Here is a 17,160-nt window from a genome sequence, read left to right as displayed (position 1 = left end):
CCTAGCTACATGGCCTTGGGGCTTCTGCTCCCCTTTACTCCCAGGCCCAATCATAGTTCCCAGACTCCTTTATTCAGTCCCAAAGCATGGCAGAGACCTCAGGACCACAGACAGGCAAGACTGCCCAGATATGGTTGCTCCCAGAGCAAATGATTACCAGCATTTTCCTCGCCAGATCCCCATAAAGCCCTCTGCTGGCACCCACAGAACGGGCAACTATCTTATGAAACCCAGGAGGCTTTTTTTTTTTTTTTTGAGACGGAGTCTCACTCTGTTGCCAGGCTGGAGTGCAGTTGCACAATCTCGGCTCACTGTAACCTCTGCCTCCAGGGTTCAAGCAATTCTCCTGCCTCAGCCTCCTGAGTAGCTGGGACTACAGGTGCGCACCACCACGCCCAGCTAATTTTTGTATTTTTAGTAGAGACAGGGTTTCACCTTGTTGGCCATGATGGTCTCAATCTCTTGACCTTGTGATCTGCCTGCCTCGGCCTCCCAAAGTATTGCTATTACAGGCATGAGCCACCCCGCCTGGCCTAGGAGGCTATTTCTTGAGCAGTCATACCTTTCCTTGCCCCTACTTTAAAAATCTGTCACCAGGCCGGTGCAGTGGCTCATGCCTGTAATCCCAGCACTTTGAGAGGCCAAAATGGGCAGATTACTTGAGATCAGGAGTTAGTGACCAGCCTGGCCAACATGGTGAAACCCTGTCTCTACCAAAAATACAAAAATTTGCCATTTGTAGTCCCAGCACTTTGGAAGGCCGAGGCGGGCAGATCACAAGGTCAGGATAGTTTAAGACCAGCCTGGCCAACACAGTGAAACCTTGTTTCTGCTAAAAATATAAAAAATTAGCTGGGCGTGGTGGCAGGCACCTGTAATCCCAGCTACTTGGGAGGATGAGGCAGGAGAATCACTTGAACCCAGGAGGCGGAGGTTGCAGTGAGCCCAGTGAGCCGAGATGGCGCCACTGAACCCCAGCCTGGCTGACAGAGCTAGACTCCATCTTAAAAAAGTGGCACACGCCTAAAATCTCAGCTACTCAGAGGGCGAGGCAGGAGAATCACTTGAACCCAGGAGGCGGAGGTTGCAGTGAGCCAAGATCAAGCCACTGCACTCCAGCCTGGGCAACAGAGTGAGTGAGACTCTGTCTCAAAAAAAAAAAAAAGTCTGCTACTACGGTTTCCATTTTTCATGACCAATGCTCCGATTTTATGGTCTGATATGGAATTGGGAGGGTGTCAAAAGTACCTACTCACAGGAGCTCCTACTTCCCTAAAAAATCCTCCTGGCTTGGGAGCTAGAACTTCTAGCAAGAAACAGGTTTCAACGGAACAGGGAAACAAAAATAAGGGAACTGAGGCCGGGTGTGGTGGCTCAGGCCTGTAATCCCAGCACTTGGGAGGCCAAGGTAGGTGGATCATTTGAGGTCAGGAGTTTGAGTCCAGCCTGGCCAACAAGGTGAAACCCCATCTCTACTAAAAATAAAAATTAGCAGGTGTGGTGGCACGCACCTGTAATCCCAGCTACTGGGGAGGCGGAGGTTGCAGTGAGCCAAGATCATGCCACTGCACTCCAGCCTGGGCAACAGAGTGAGACTCCACCTCAAAAAATAAAATTAAAAAAAAAAAGTAAGGAGATTTAGGGACCAACTCGTCCAACTAGGTATAGGAGGCAATTGGGCCACAGGGGGTCATGTGACTTGTCTGCAGCTACTTGTAAAGTTACTTCTGGTCCAGGGCTTTTTGCCTCAAATACTACTACTTTTTGGGTCAGGTACTATTTTAGGTACTTTCTATATATGATCTAATTTTTCTGCCAGTCCTATAGAGGAAGGTTATTTTTACTTATTTATTTATTTTTGGGACGGAATTGTGCTCTGTCGCCCAGGCTGGAGTGCAGTGGCGCACTCTTGGCTCACTGCAAGCTCCGCCTCCTGGGTTCACACCATTCTCCTGCCTTAGCCTCCCGAGTAGCTGGGACTACAGGTGCCCACCACCACTCCCAGCTAATTTTTTGTATTTTTAGTAGAGACAGGGTTTCACCGTGTTAGCCAGGATGGTCTCGATCTCCTGACCTCATGATCTGCCCGCCTTGGCCTGCCAAAGTGCTGGGATTATAGGCGTGAGCCACCGCACCCGGCCTAGAGGAAGGTTATTAGCCCCATCTTATATTTGCAGAAACAGAGGGTTAGAGGGTTGAGGTTACTCAGCTAAAAAAAAGATGGAGCCAGGTTTCCAACATCCAGAGCCTGTGTTCTTATTTTTTATTTTTATTGAAAAGATAATACAGTACAAAAGAGTACATATTAAAAGGTAAGGCTCTCTTCTACTCCAGACTCCTAGCTGTTTCCCTTCTCAGAGGACATCATTCATATGAAGACATTTTCTAAGTGTTTACAAGCACACGTATATATTTCTGTTTCTTGTCCCCTCTCCCCCAGTTTTTTTAGACAGGGTCTCACTCTGTTGTCCAGGCTAAAGTACAGTAGTGCAATCATAGCTCACTGCAGCCTCAATCTCCTGGGCTCCAGCAATCCTCCATCTCAGCCTCCCAAGTAGCTGGGACTACAGGCATACACCACCATGCTTGGCATTTTTATTTTTTTGCTATGTTGCCCAGGCTGGTCTTGAAATCCTGGGCTCAAGCAACCCTCCCACCTCAGAGGTAGGGATTACAGGCATGAGCCACCAAGCCCAGCCTTCCCTTACCTTTTTAAAGTACAAAATTATATTCTACGCTCTGTTGTGTACCATGATTTTTTTCCCCCACTTAACATGTTTTGTAGATCCTTTCTATAATTGGCACATATGGAAATAACTTATTTTTTATAGCTGCAGAGGATGAATGTAATGCAATTTATTTAACCATCTTTCCAATGAAAGTAATTTAAATTCTTTTTATCTTTTGCTATTGCAAATATTGCTGCAATAAACATTTTTTTGAAGATGGGGTCCTGCTAATTGCGCAGGCTGGTCTTGAACTCCTGGCCTCAAGTGATTCTCCCACCTCAGCCTCCTGAGTAGTCAAGATTAGAGGCATAAGCCACTGTGCCCAGTGCAATATGCATTCTGATACTTAAGTCATTACAGACATGTACAAGTATATCTGTAGGACAAATATCTAGAAATGGAATTTCTGGCTCAAAGGGTAATGCGCATTACAATTTTCATAGATATGGCCAGAGAGGTTCCAATAATTTACATTTTCCTCAAACACTGTGAAAATTCCTGTTTCCCCATATTCTTATCAGTGCCATGTATTGTAAACTCCTTATTTTTGCTAATCCAGTGGGAAAAAATAGCATTTTGCTGTTATGAATTTGCATACTTCCAACAAATATATAAACATAAATTTGTATTTTTTTCTGGTATGTATAATTCAGCTTCTCCTTAATGATTCGTAAAAACTCCATTTTTTTTTAAGTCCATTATCTGTCATATGAGTTGCAAATATTTTTCTCCCAGTTGGCATTTTTTCTTTGTGAAATTTTTTATTCTGGTGAAGAAATTTCCATTTTTGATGTAGTTATATTTATCAAATGTTTTCCTTTGTGGTTTCTGGATTTTGTATTTTGCTTAAAAGAAATAGGGCCTATAATTTTAGCCATTATACTATGCGGTTTCTTTATTTTCTTATTTATTTATTTATTTATTTATTTATTTTTGAGACAGTTTTGCTCTTGTTGCCCAGGCTGGAGTGCAATGCGCGATCTCGGCTCACTGCAACCTCCGCCTCCCGGGTTCAAGCGATTCTCTTGCCTCAGCCTCCGGAGTAGGTGGGATTACAGGCATGCGCCACCATGCCCAGCTAATTTTGAATTTTTTTAAAAATAGAGACAGGGTTTTGCCATGTTGGTCAGGCTGGTTTTGCAATCCTGACCTCAGGTGATCTGCCCACCTTGGCCTACCAAAGTGCTGGGATTACAGGCATGAGCCACTGCACCCAGCCTATATTTTATTTTTGAGACCAAGTCTCCCAGGCTGGAGTGCAGTAGCCGAGACAGGCAGATCACCTGAGCTCAGGAGTTTGAGACCAGCCTGGCGAACATGGCAAAACCCTGTCTCTACTAAAAATACACAAATTAGCTGGGCGTGGTGGTGCATGCCTGTAATGCCAGGCTGAGATAGGAGGCTGAGATGGGAGAATCACTGGAACCAAGGAGCTGGAGGTTGCAGTGAGCCAAGATTGCGCCACTGCACTCCAGCATGCGTGACAGAGCAAGACTCTGTCTCAAAAAATAAAAATTAAAATAAAAATAAAAATAAAATAAAATATAGAAACGTATATTTAACTTAGTCAACTCTACGCAAAGATTTTGTAAGGCCATTTAACAATGGAAACATCTAGATCTTGCCTTTAAAAGGCTTCTGGTCTAGTGGGGATGAATAAGAAGATATTCACGTAAAGACAGACAATACAGAATAGAACATGGTAAAGGTCACAGGGAGCAGAGAGAGAGTGATGAGACATCAGAGAAAAGAGAGGCCACATTTTAGGAATAGGAAAGTGCACTGGAGATGGCGAATGGAAATGATGGGAAATAGTTAATTCAGCGGGTAACAATCTCATGGTCTGGGCCCAGAGTCCCCTGAGCATTCCACCAAGTAGACTGTGTCTAGCACCACGTGTCTTGGACTTGCTATAAGAAGAGAGCAAGAGCCTTTCCATCTTTTGATATTCCTGATCAGCATGGACACTGGGGAGTGAAGGCAGGAAGTCAGGGGAAAGGGCTACATAGAACAAGCTCCCCAGGCCGACCCTTCCCCACAGCGGGCCTCCCTCTGGCCGCCTGTGCTCCAGCTGTGCCGGCCTTCTTTCTTTTCTTGCCTGAACAAAGCTCCTCTCAAGGCCTTTGCATATGCTAGTCCCTCAGCCTGGGAGGCTATTAATATTTTGCTTCCTCTTCCTAGGACTCTTATACCCTTGGCCTCCGGGATTCTTTCCCTAACCCCCGCACCTAGGTAAGTCTTCCTGCCCTTCCTGGAGTTCTGTTTGTAGCCCCTATCAGGACTGTAATGTAAATATTTATTGTGGGGCAGGCTGGTGGTGTAAAAAATAAACAAATAAAAAATAAAATAAATATTTATTGTGTACTTTAAAAAAGGTTTTCCTCTCTAGATGGTAAGTACTATTGACACTGAGGCCATGTTTTGCCTTTTTTTCTTTTTTCTTTTTTGAGAAAGAGTCTCACTCTGTTGCCCAGGCTTGAGTGCAGTGGCTCTATCTCAGCTCACTGCCAACCTCCACCTCCTGGGTTCAAGCGATTCTTGTGCCTCAGCCTCCCGAGTAGCTGGGATTACAGGCACGTGCCACCACGCCCGGCTAATTTTTGTATTTTTAGTAGAGACAGGGTTTCACCATGTTGGCCAGGCTGGTCTTGAACTCCTGACCTGAAGTGATCCACCCATCTCAGCCTCCCAAAGTGCTGGGTGGGATTACAGGCGTGAGCCACCATGCCTGGCAGCCTTGCCTTTTTCAATCTGGTATAGCCCCAATGCCTCAGAAAGTGACTGGTACATTGCTCATACCTAAAAAAAAGTATGAGTGAATAAAGGCATTCATGCATGCCACTCCTGGCTAGTCTCTCAACTGGTAAAAGCAGAAACTCCTAAGAATGTCGACTGAAACACTGCCAGACAACTAGGGTTGCGACCTGCAGTCACACAAGGTCCCATGCTCAAGAGGGCCAGGTTTGCTTGGTCTAATGATCTGCTGTTGCCATCCTAAAATTCTTCCAGCCTGGGTAACATAGCAGGACCTCATCTCTACTAAAAAAAATAAAATTAAATTAAAAAAAAATTAGCCAGGCATGGTGGCACACGCCTGCAGTCTAGGGCTTGGAGGCTAGGGCTGGAAGATCCCTAGAGCTCAGGAGTTTGTGACTGCAGTGAACTGTGATCGTGCCACTGCACTCTATCCTGGGAGACAGAGTGAGACCCTGTCTCCAAAAAAAAAAAAAAAATCGTAATAATCTTATTTTTCAACTTGTGTGTGTGTTTTGTTTTGTTTTGTTTTGAGACAGAGTCGTGCTCTGTCGCCCAGGCTGGAGTTCAATGGTGCGATCTTGGCTTACTACAACCTCCGCCTCCTGTGTTCAAGCGATTCTCCTGCCTCAGCCTCCTGTGAACCTGTGTTTTGTAAATGAACTCCAATGGGACAGGGAGCATGAATGTCAGTGGAGGAGGTAAGATTGTGTTCACTCCTCTTTGCCAGAGCATTTGCATCTGGAGTTCACTGTGCCCCATAAGCACAGGATTCTGGTGGACTCACCATATGGGGGAGGGCAACAAGGCTAGAAGCAAGTACAAGGCAGGCATGGCTGTTACATTTAAGAGTGGGCAAATGGAGGCCCCAACAGCTTGGAGAGGCGACACTTTTCATGCACTTTCCATGCGTTGCTTTGAACACAGAAAGAAGGCAATGGCTTTCTAAAAAACACAGAGGACCATGGAACCCGACTGCATCTTTCTTACTCATTCACTTCCTTGTTTTAGCCAGTCATTTACACTGAAAATAATGGCACAGCAGGGCAACCCATTATTCTTGTTCCTTTCAGTCCTTTCTTATCAGTAAATCAAAGGTAGACAGTGTTGGTTGAATGTAAATGTATCAAGAAATGAGGCTGGGCACGGTGGCTCACGCATGTAATCCTAGCATTTTGGGAGGCCAAGGCAGGCGGATCACCTGAGGTCAGGAGTTCGAGACCAGCCTGGCCAACATGGTGAAACCCCGTCTCTACTAAAAATACAAAAATTAGCCAGGCGTGGTGGTGGGTGCCTGTAATTCCAGCTACTCGGAAGGCTGAGGCACGAGAATCACTTAAACCTGGGAGGTGGAGGTTGCAGTGAGCCTAGATCGTGACACTGCATTCCAGCCTGGGAGACAGAGCAAGACTCCATCTCAAAAAAAAAAAAAAAAAAAAAAAGAAATGAAATAAAAATGTTGAATTCAGGCCAGGCGCGGTGGCTCACGCCTGTAATCCCAACACTTTGGGAGGGCGAGGTGGGAAGATCACGAGGTCAGGAGATTGAGACCATCCTGGCCAACATGGTGAAACCCCGTCTCTACTAAAATACAAAAAATTAGCTGGGCACGGTGGTGCGCGCCTGTAGTCCCAGCTACTTGGGAGGCTGAAACAGGGGAATCGCTTGAACCCGGGAAGCAGAGGTTGCAGTGAGCTGAGACTGAGCCACTGTACTCCAGTCCGGGTAACATAGAGTGAGACTCTGTCTCAAAAAAAAAAAAAAAAAAAAAGTTGAATTCCGCTGGGTGCAATGGCTTATGCCTGTAATCCCGGCACTTTGAGAGGCCAAGGCAGGAGGATTGCCTGACCCCAGGAGTTCAAGAGCAGCCTGAACAACATGGTGAAACCCCATCTCTACAAAAAGTACAAAAATTAGCCAGGTGTGGTGGGGTGTGCCTGTAGTCCCAGCTACTCGGGAGGCTGAGGTGAGGGGATTGCTTGAACCCAGGAGGTTGAGGCTGCAGTGGGCCATGATCTTGTCACTGCACTCTGGCCTGGGTGACAGAGTGAGAACCTGTCTCAAAAAAAAAAAAAAAAAAAAGTTGAATTCGTGTTGTGTAGAGTTTCTACTGTTCTGCTAAGAAGGAAATACATATGCATGTGTAAACTATGAAATACAAATTGTGTAATTTCAGTGATTCTGTGTAGGAGCTAATGCTCTTATATTTGCATTTAGAATTGGCATTGCACAATGTAAAGATGAACAGTAAAATTCATGCTAATAATTTAACATTTTAATTTTTCTCCAGCAAATAATAAACATCATGACAAGTTGAGAGACAGACTTAGACCCCATCTCTTAAAAAAAAAAAAAAAGCAGACTTTGGAAGGAAAAAAATTATATTTCAGGCCAGGCACAGTGGCTTATACTTGTAATCTGTGCACTTTTGGAAGGCCAAGCTGGGTGGATCAACTGAGCTCAGGAGTTCGAGACCAGCCTGAGCAACATGGCGAAACCCCGTCTCTACTAAAAAATTAGCCAGGCGTAGTGGCGCATGCCTGTAATCCCAGATACTCGGGAGGCTGAGGCAGGAGAATTGCTTGAACCTGGGAGGCGGAGGTTGCAGTGAGCCAAGAATGGTGCCACCGCACACTAGCCTGGGCAATAGGGCGAGATTCTGCCTCCAAAAAAAAAATAATAATAATAATTATACACACACACACACACACACACACACACACACACACACACACACACAGGCATTCGAACCAGAGTGACTCCATTTTGAGTGAGAGCTGGAAAATGAGGCTGAGACTTGCTGGGCTGCATTCCCAGAAAGTTAGGTATTCCTAACCTCTAGATGTTTATGGTTAAGGGAATGAATTAATAATGTTTACCAAACAGACTCAGACTTAGGAGTGTCCAGATATCCCGATATCTGGAGAACAAAGACATTCCTAATTTTGCTTTAAAGATGATAATTTGATACTTGTAAAGTATAGTAATTAAGAAAATTAATCCTTTATCACAAGTCCTTGTAGCAGAGCACATCGCCCCATATATACGAGTATAGGGGTGGACACGTTCCTCCTCTTTCGGGAACGTCCTACTCTGTCTATGGAGCAGCTGTTCTTTCACTACTTTACTCTCTTAATAAATTTGCTTTTACTTTCCACTGCAGACTCGCCCTGAATTCCCTCTTGCACAAGATCCAAGAAGCCTCTTTTGGGGTCTGGATCGGGACCCCTTTTCTGTAATATATACACACACACACACACACACACACACACAGCACTAATGGTACTTTCTTCTTGTTGTTATTTGTTTTCCATAGCAAGGAGCCCTGCATTTTAATCTGCACTGGGACCCACATATTATACGGTCAGCCTGCAAACAACCCTCAATGCTCCTAGCCCAGTGTCACCACGTGAAGCACCTGAGTCCTGTGAGCAAACCTCAGGAAGATGCTGCCTGGTCCCTGCTGGGCAGTTACCTCCTGGGCTTTCTCAGGGAGCTTCTGAGCCACAGTCAGGTCTCCTAGGTCAGGGGCCTGACTCTGTGGCCTCACCCGAGTGCCTTTTTTTTTTTTTTTTTAAGATGGAGTCTTGCTCTGTGCCCCCCAGGCTGGAGAGCAGTGAATGGCATGATCTCGGCTCACTGCAACCTCCGCCTCCTGGGTTCAAGCGATTCTCCTGCCTCAGCCTCCCATATTGCTGGGATTACAGGCGCCCGCCACCATGCCGAGCTAATTTTTGTATTTTTAGTAGAGACTGGGTTTCACCATATTGGCCAGGCTGGTCTCAAACACCTGACCTTGTGATCTGCCGGCCTCGGCCTCCCAACGTGCTGGGATTACAGGCGTGAGCCACCAGGCCTGGCTTCGAGTGCCCTTTCTAACCTGTCTTTGGGCAAGGAAGTCTCATTTTTCCTGAGGCTGGCCGCATGAAAATGAGCTAATTCCCGGCAGAGGATGACTCTCCACCGCTATTGCCTCATGATTACTCACTCATTCAATAATCAGTACTATGGGCCTCTGTCATGCCCAGGCACTGTGCTGGCGATAAAAAAGATGAATAAGGCACGAACCCTCCCAGGTGGCAGCTACAGCCCTGTGGGGAGGCAGTACACACACCCCACATGGAGTGATCTCCGTTCTAAGAGAGAAACGCAGGCAATTCTGTAGAAGCAAAGGAAGTCATTTCCGCCTTTGGAGGTGGGTGGAGGAAGAGGAACCTGTACCTGCTCTGTGAAAGTGCCTTCACTCTGACATTTATTCCCAGCCAATGGGTGGCACCAAGGAAATGGCTTGGGGGAACTTTAGTAAGTCTTCCAGCTCCCAAGCCACCACAAAAAGAAGGCAGTTTCCAAGCAAAACCAGCATGCTTGCTATGCAGGTACAGCCTAAAGACAAATCTCCCAACACTCTCTCCAATGGATTATAGCCCAAAGCATCTCTATATATAGAAATTCTAGAGCTTCCACTTTTTTTTTTTTTTTAAAGAAGGTCTCACTCTGTCACCCAGGCTGCTCTCCTGGCTTCCTGTGCCCCATCCTCCAGTGTTTGTTACAAGGTCATCTTTTTTTTTTTTTTTCCTTTTAGAGGAATCTTTCACTTAGAAATATCTTTGAGTTTTTTTGCTAGAGCCTCCTAACATTCAAAGTAAAGTCAGCTTTTACTTGTTAAAAAGGGATACTCACAGGTATTCTGTTCTTTCTCCGTGTGGGTAGGAATTTCCCCCGGGGCACTGCTGTGTCCTTAAAATAACAATACTGCCTGTGCAAAACCCACTCCACACTTGAGGGGTGCTGAGCTCCCTGTTATCAGTTACCGGATCTCTGTTTTTAGTAACTGAGTGTTAAGCAAAGGCTCCTGCTTAATTAATGGGTCTATCTTAGCAACCCATCCTGGTATAGAGCTTCTTCCCAATCCCTGTGACTCTAGGGATCCCACACATCACAGGACTTCCTCTGGACTCCCCAAGGATCAAAGCTTCCTGCCAGCCAGGGATTGTCACCAAATCCCATGGATCAGGGGCTGAATACAAGGAGAGTTCAAAGGTAAAGTTACAGGAGCCTCTGTGGGGGGCAGGATATAGGCAATCCCACAGCGGAAACCTCTCATTATGAGTTCAGCACACCTGCTGTTCATCCCCCAACTGTATCAGGCCCAAGGACTCCAGGGCAAGGTGGAGTGGGTATGGCTGTGAGTAGGCTGGGTGCGTCTCATTCACAGGAAAGCTAGTTTAGCTGCTTGCAGTCAGTGGTTGAAACAAACACTTTCACCATCTGAGAAGCTTAGGCCAAGGATACCCTTAAAGAAGTACCCAGACTCCTGGTCTGAAAACTCTTTGGAAGGGGGTGGCGTTCAGATTCTTTATCAAAAGAATTTAGAGAGCGCATGTGACACACACACACACACACACACACACACACACGGTCTCCCTCTCTCTTCACACACACACACACACACAACACACGGTCTCCCTCTCTCTACACACACACACACACACACACACACACACACACACACACACACACGGTCTCCCTCTCTCTTCACCCTCCCTCTTTCCAGGCGCCAGTTGGCCTGAAACACACAAAGCTGAAGCTTCAGGGACAAGGGCAGTCTTTAGGGTTAGACGTGGCTCAGAAAGGACCAGAAGAGGCTTGGCAAACTGAAAAGGGAAGGTGTGAGTAAAAGACTGCCTTGGGCACACAGGTGCACTTTCAATGGAAAAGCAGGAAGACAGTGTTTGACTCTTTCAATGAGCTTGACCTGGAACATTTGCGGAGCGGTTGTATCTTTAAGATCAAAAGAAGAAATAAATGGCAAATATCTTTCTTCTCTTTACTTCCTAAATTGATTTGTTTGATTATAAAAGCCATATTACCACAATCCAGAATATATGAAAATAGAGGAAGAAGAAAGGCTCTAGTTAGACTACCTCTCTAACACAAGCTCCATGAGTAAAGACGGTAATGAGTAGATTCATTTACACTTAAAAATTATTTTAACATTTTAAAGGTCATTTACATTTCAAGGTGTTTTTTACTACTGGAACTTGGTGAATGAAATGGCTATTCTGTTCTTATTGTGTGAGATCAACAAAACACAACATGAATGGTCAAAAATAAGACATTTACAGAAAAAGGACTCTGGACACGGTGATCTAGCAGAGGTTTTTCCATCTATAACTTCTTAATACGAAAATGAGTTGCTAAATATAAAAGGACAAAAACGTTAAATGCTAGCATACACTCACTGTGTCAGAGGCGTTAAAACCAGAGTGACTGCATTTTGAGTGAGGGCTGGAAAATGAGGCTGAGACTTGCTGGGCTGCATTTCCAGAAAGTTAGGCATTCCTAACTTCTAGGTGTTTATGGTTAAGGGAATAGATTGATAATGTTTACCAAACAGACCCAGACTTGGAAGTGTCCAGATATCCCAGTATCTGGGAACAAAGGCATTCCTAAATTTTGCTTTAACAAAGGCATTCCTAATTTTATGGTGGCTCACACCTGTAATCACACTTTGGGAGGCCAGAGGTGGGTGGATCACCTGAGGTCAGGAGTTTGAGGCCAGCCTGGCCAACATGGTGAAACCCCGTCTCTACTAAGAGTACAAAAATTAGCTGGGCATGGTGGTGGGCACCTGTAATCCCAGTTACTTGGGAGGCTGAGGCAGGAGAATTGCCTGAATCTGGGAGACAGAGGTTGCAGTGAGCCAAGACCACCCCATTACATTCCAGCATGGGCAACCAGAGCGAAATTCCGTCTCAGAAAATAATAATAATAATAATAATAATAATAATAATATTGATTCTTGCAAACTACAGCAATTAAGAAAATTAATCATTTATCACAAACCCTTGTAGCAGAGCACATCTCCCCAAGATCTTTTGTGTGTGTGTGTGTGTTTTTTTTTTTTTGAGATGGAGTCTCCCTCTGTCACCCGGGCTGGAGTGTAGTGGTGTGATCTTGGCTCACTGCAACCTCTGCCTCCCAGGTTCAAGTGATTCTCCTGCCTCAGCCTCTCAAGTAGCTGGGATTACAGACAAGCACTTCCATGCCTGGCTAATTTTTGTATTTTTATTAGGGACGAGGTTTCACCATGTTGGCCAGGCTGGTCTTAAACTTCTGACCTCAGGTGATCCCCCCGCTTCGGCCTCCCAAAGTGTGATTACAGGTGTGAGCCACCATAAAATTAGGAATGCCTTTGTTAAAGCAAAAATCCCAAAGTGTTGGGATTACAGGCGTGAGCCACTGCGCCTGGCCCCAAGATCTTTTTCTATCCTATATATATAAGCATTGTACCTAGGGTGGACGTGTTCCTCCTCTTACTTTCAGGAATGCCCTACTCTGTCTATGGAGTAGCTATTCTTTCACTACTTTCTTTTCTTTTCTTTTTCTTTTTTTTTTGAGAAGGAGTCTCGTTCTATCGCCGAGGCTGGAGTGCAGTGGCACGATCTCGGCTCACTGCAACCTCCGCTTCCTGGGTTCAAGTGATTCTCCTGCCTCAGCCTCCCGAGTAGCTGGGATTACAGGCACATGCCACACCTAGCTTTTTTTTTTTTTTTTTTTAGTACAGACAGGGTTTTGCAATGTTGGTCAGGCTGGTCTTGAACTCCTGACCTCATGTGATCTGCCCGCCTCGGCCTCCCAAAGTGCTGGGATTACAGGCATGAGCCACCGTGCCTGGCCCACTACTTTATTTTCTTAATAAACTTGCTTTTACTTTGCAATGTGGACTCGCCCTGAATTCTTTCTTGTGCGAGATCCAAGATCCCTTTCTTGGGGTCTGGATGGAGACCCCTTTCCTTGTAACAGTTGTATTTAGAAATTCAATATTCTATAGAAACAAGAGATGAAGCGAACAAAGATCAAAAAGAAAGAAGGCTACATTCCACACAATCCTATCAACCACCAATTGTGACTCCCTTTGTGGTTGAGAAATAAATAAGAGGCACAAAGACAAAAACAGAGGAATAACACGCAAGTTATACACCGAAATAATAAGACAGGTGAAGACGGGGGAAAGAGGTGAACTGGAGCTGGTGGCTGGAGATTGTCCTGGCAGAAAAAAAGATTCTCTAGATTGAGGTCCAGAAGAGAAGACTCCAGAATCTGACTAGTTCTGTTTAAAAACATGTTGGAATAAGCATTAGGTGTGGTATGAATCTGTCAGAAAGCAACAGTCCAACTTCTAAGCACCTTCATCTTGCCCAAGATGTGATTTTGTGGCTAAGAGATGTGAGAGGGAACAGATGAGACTATTACGGGGCAGAGAGTCAAGAATCGTCAGTAGAGAACAACTCAGCAAAATTTCCCACATTGTGTGCAGGAGACTAGGCTAAGTATTCTGCTGAATGGCTCCCACACCCAGGAGCTCACACCCTGTTGGGGAGGCAGACACACAGAATTAAGCCTAATGGTCAGGAGGCAGGCAAACTGAGTGAAGTGGACCCTAGAGCTCCAAATTATTAGCTAGGGAATCTTGAACAAACTACTTCACTTCTAGGAACCCCAGTGATCTCATCTGTAAAATGGGAATAAGTTTGCCTCCTGAAGGTTGCAGTAAGAATTAATGTATCTAAAGATCCAAAAACATGGCTGGGTACGGTGGCTCATGCCTGTAATCCCAGCACTGTGGCAGGCTGAGGCAGGTGGATCACCTGAGGTCAGGAGTTCGAGACCAGCCTGGCCAACATGGCAAAACCCCTTCTCTACTAAAAATAGGAAAAAAATTACCTGGGCGTGGTGGCGGGCACCTGTAATCCCAGCTACACGGGAGGCTGAGGCAGAAGAATTGCTTGAATCTGGGAGGCGGAGGTTGCAGTGAGCCAAGATGGCGTCACCGCACTCCAGCCTGGGCGACAAGAGCGAGACTCCATCTCAAAACAACAACAAAAACAAAGATCCAAGCACAAGGACTTGCAAATGGTGGGTGCTAAAGAAGTGATGGTTTGTCAGTGAAGACTGTGACCTCTGTGAGGGCCAGGACTATGTCCATCCTGTAACTCTTACATCACTGAGGCCTGGAAGAGAGCCTAACATGCAGTAAATCTTTGAAGAATGAATGAATGGCAACGGTAGCTAATCCTTACATAGTACTTGGTATATGCCAGGTATGATTCCAGGCATTTTGTCTACATTAACTCAATCCCCACAACACAATTATCATTTCCAATTTGCCCAGGTTCACACAGCTAGTAATGGGTAGATCCAGGATTCAAACCTGGTAGCCTGACTCCAGAGTAGTGTTCTTTATTAATCACTATACTGTACCATCTCTCAAAGCGGTTATTATTATGACTATTACTATTATTGAGACAGAGTCTCTCTGTACCCAGGCTGGGGTACAGTGGCACGATCATAGCTCACTGCATGCAGCCTTGAAGCTCAGGTGATCCTCCTGCCTCAGGCTCCCAAGCAGTTGGACTATAGGTGTGCATCACCATGCTCAGGTAATTTTTTTTTTTTTTTCAAGACAAGAGTCTTGCTCTGTTGTCCAGGCTGGAGTGCAGTGGTGCAATCTTGGCTCACCACAACCTCCGCCTCCTGGGTTCAAGCGATTCTCCTGCCTCAGCCTCCCGAGTAGCTGGGATTACAGTCATGTGCCACCACACCCAGCTAATTTTGTATTTTTAGTAGAGACAGGGTTTCTCCATGTTGGTCAGGCTGGTCTTGAACTCCCGACTTCAAGTGATCCGCCCGCCTCGGCCTCCCAAAGTGCTGGGATTAGAGGCATGAGCCACTGTGCCCGGCCAGTAGAGACAGGGTTTCACCATGTTGCCCAGGCTGGTCTCCAACTCCTGACCTCGTGATCCACCCGCCTTGGCCTCCCAAAGTGCTGGGATTATAGGCGTGTGCCACGGCGCCCAGCGTTTTTTGTTTTTTGTTTTTTTGAGATGGAGTTTCGCTCTTGTTGCCTAGGCTGGAGTTCAGTGGCGCAATCTTGGCTCACTGCAACCTTCACCTCCCAGGTCTCCAGGTTTAAGCGATTCTCCTGCCTCAGCCTCCTGAGTAGCTGGGATTACAGGCGCCCGCCAACACGCCTGGCTAATTTTTTGTATTTTTAGTAAAGATGGGGTTTCACCATGTTGGCCAGGATGGTCTCGAATGCCTGACCTCAGGTGATCCACCCGTCTTGGCCTCCCAAAGTGCTGGGATTACAGGCATGAGCCACCAAGCCCAGCCTCAGCTAATAAAAAAAAAATTTTTTTTGTAGGCCAGGCACAGTAGCTCATACCTATGATCCCGGCACTTCGGGAGGTAAAGGTGAGAGGATTGCTTGAGCCCAGGAGTTTGAGGCCAGCCTGAGCAACACAGCAAGACCCTTTGTCTACAAGAAATAATAGAATTAGTCGGGCATGGTGTCACGCATTTGTGGTCCCAGCTACTTGGGAAGCTGAGGAGGGAAGATCACTTGAGCCTGGATGGTTGAGGCTATACTGAGCCGTGATTGCACCACTGCATTCCAGCCAGGGTAACGAAGCAAGAAAGACCCTATCTCAAAAACAAAAACAAATTTTTTGTAGAGACGGGGTCTTGATATTTTGCCGAGGCTGGTCTTAAACTCCTGGCCTCAAGCAATCCCCCCGCCTCAGCCTCTCAAAGTGGTTATTATTTTCACTACTATGGAGTGGGAGGCATAAGGCACATATAACCACCTACCTTACGAGTATATTGTGGGGATCAAAAAAGATAATGTATGTGAGAGTATTTCACTATCATCAGCAAAGTGATAAATAATTCAAAGTATTGTTATTATTACCACCACATTAAGAAAATTGGGTTTACCACCAAGGAATAAGAATAGGAGGGGAAGTCCGGGCGCGGTGGCTTATGCCTGTAATCCCAGCACTTTGGGAGGCCAAGGTGGGCAGATCACTTTAGGTCAGGAGTTCAAGACCAGCCTGGCCAACATGGTGAAACCCTGTCTCTACTAAAAATACAAAAAAACTAGCCGGGCATTGTGGTGTGTGCCTGTAATCCCAGCTACTTGGGAAGCTGAGGCCAGAGAACTGCTTGAACCCGGGAGGCGGACGTTGCAGCGAGCCAAGATCACGCCATTGCACTCCATCCTGGGCAACAGAGCGAGACGCCATCTCAAAATAAATAAATAAATAAACAAATGAATGAATGAATGAATAGGAGGGGGAAAGGCACAGCTCTGAAAACAAAGATTAGAGAGGAGAAGCCAAAGGCAGAGTGGCTGGGCAGATGAATAAATGAAGGCGAGTGAGAGGAAGAGGGAGGTGGCGTAGATGCGGGGAAATGAATTTAATGTAGTCTGAACACAGTATCAGGCCAGCGCAGGTCAGATGATGTTGGTAGCTGGCACACTGGAAGCTCTGATCAAGCTATGCTGCAGAATGGAAAGCATCAGGAAGAATTCTGCCGGGGAAGCAGAAAGGGGCCAGACTCCAAGGTCTTCGAGGCGAGTGGCCTCTCTAAGATAATGGGCAGGAAACAAATAAATTGGGGAAGCAGAATGGACACAGACAATCTGGACCTCATTCAGGAGCTCTGGACTGAAGAAGAATAATGCTTTCCTGATAAAACCCAAACTTTCACTTTGATGGGTCTATGAAAAAGAAATTAGGGCCAATTCAAACCTGAAAGACCAGGCTTTTGAGACACTTCACTGAAAGCGTCGGGACGGTCAGTAAAGAAAGGCAGGATTACTAATGTCTAA

The 17,160-nt window shown here is 45.9% G+C and overlaps 1 protein-coding gene across 2 annotated transcripts in view; it reads right to left on the bottom strand.

Annotated features, from left to right (window-relative positions):
- Nucleotides 1-17,160, bottom strand: part of TANGO6 (transport and golgi organization 6 homolog) — a 242,128-nt gene that overhangs the window by 2,194 nt on the left and 222,774 nt on the right. The window lies entirely within an intron of this gene.

This window comes from Pan paniscus, chromosome 18 (genome assembly GCF_029289425.2).
Source record: "Pan paniscus chromosome 18, NHGRI_mPanPan1-v2.0_pri, whole genome shotgun sequence".
Classification (NCBI taxonomy): Eukaryota; Metazoa; Chordata; class Mammalia; order Primates; family Hominidae; genus Pan; species Pan paniscus.
The sequence above is the reverse complement of the archived record's forward strand: the minus strand, read 5'-3'. Positions and strand labels throughout refer to the sequence as shown.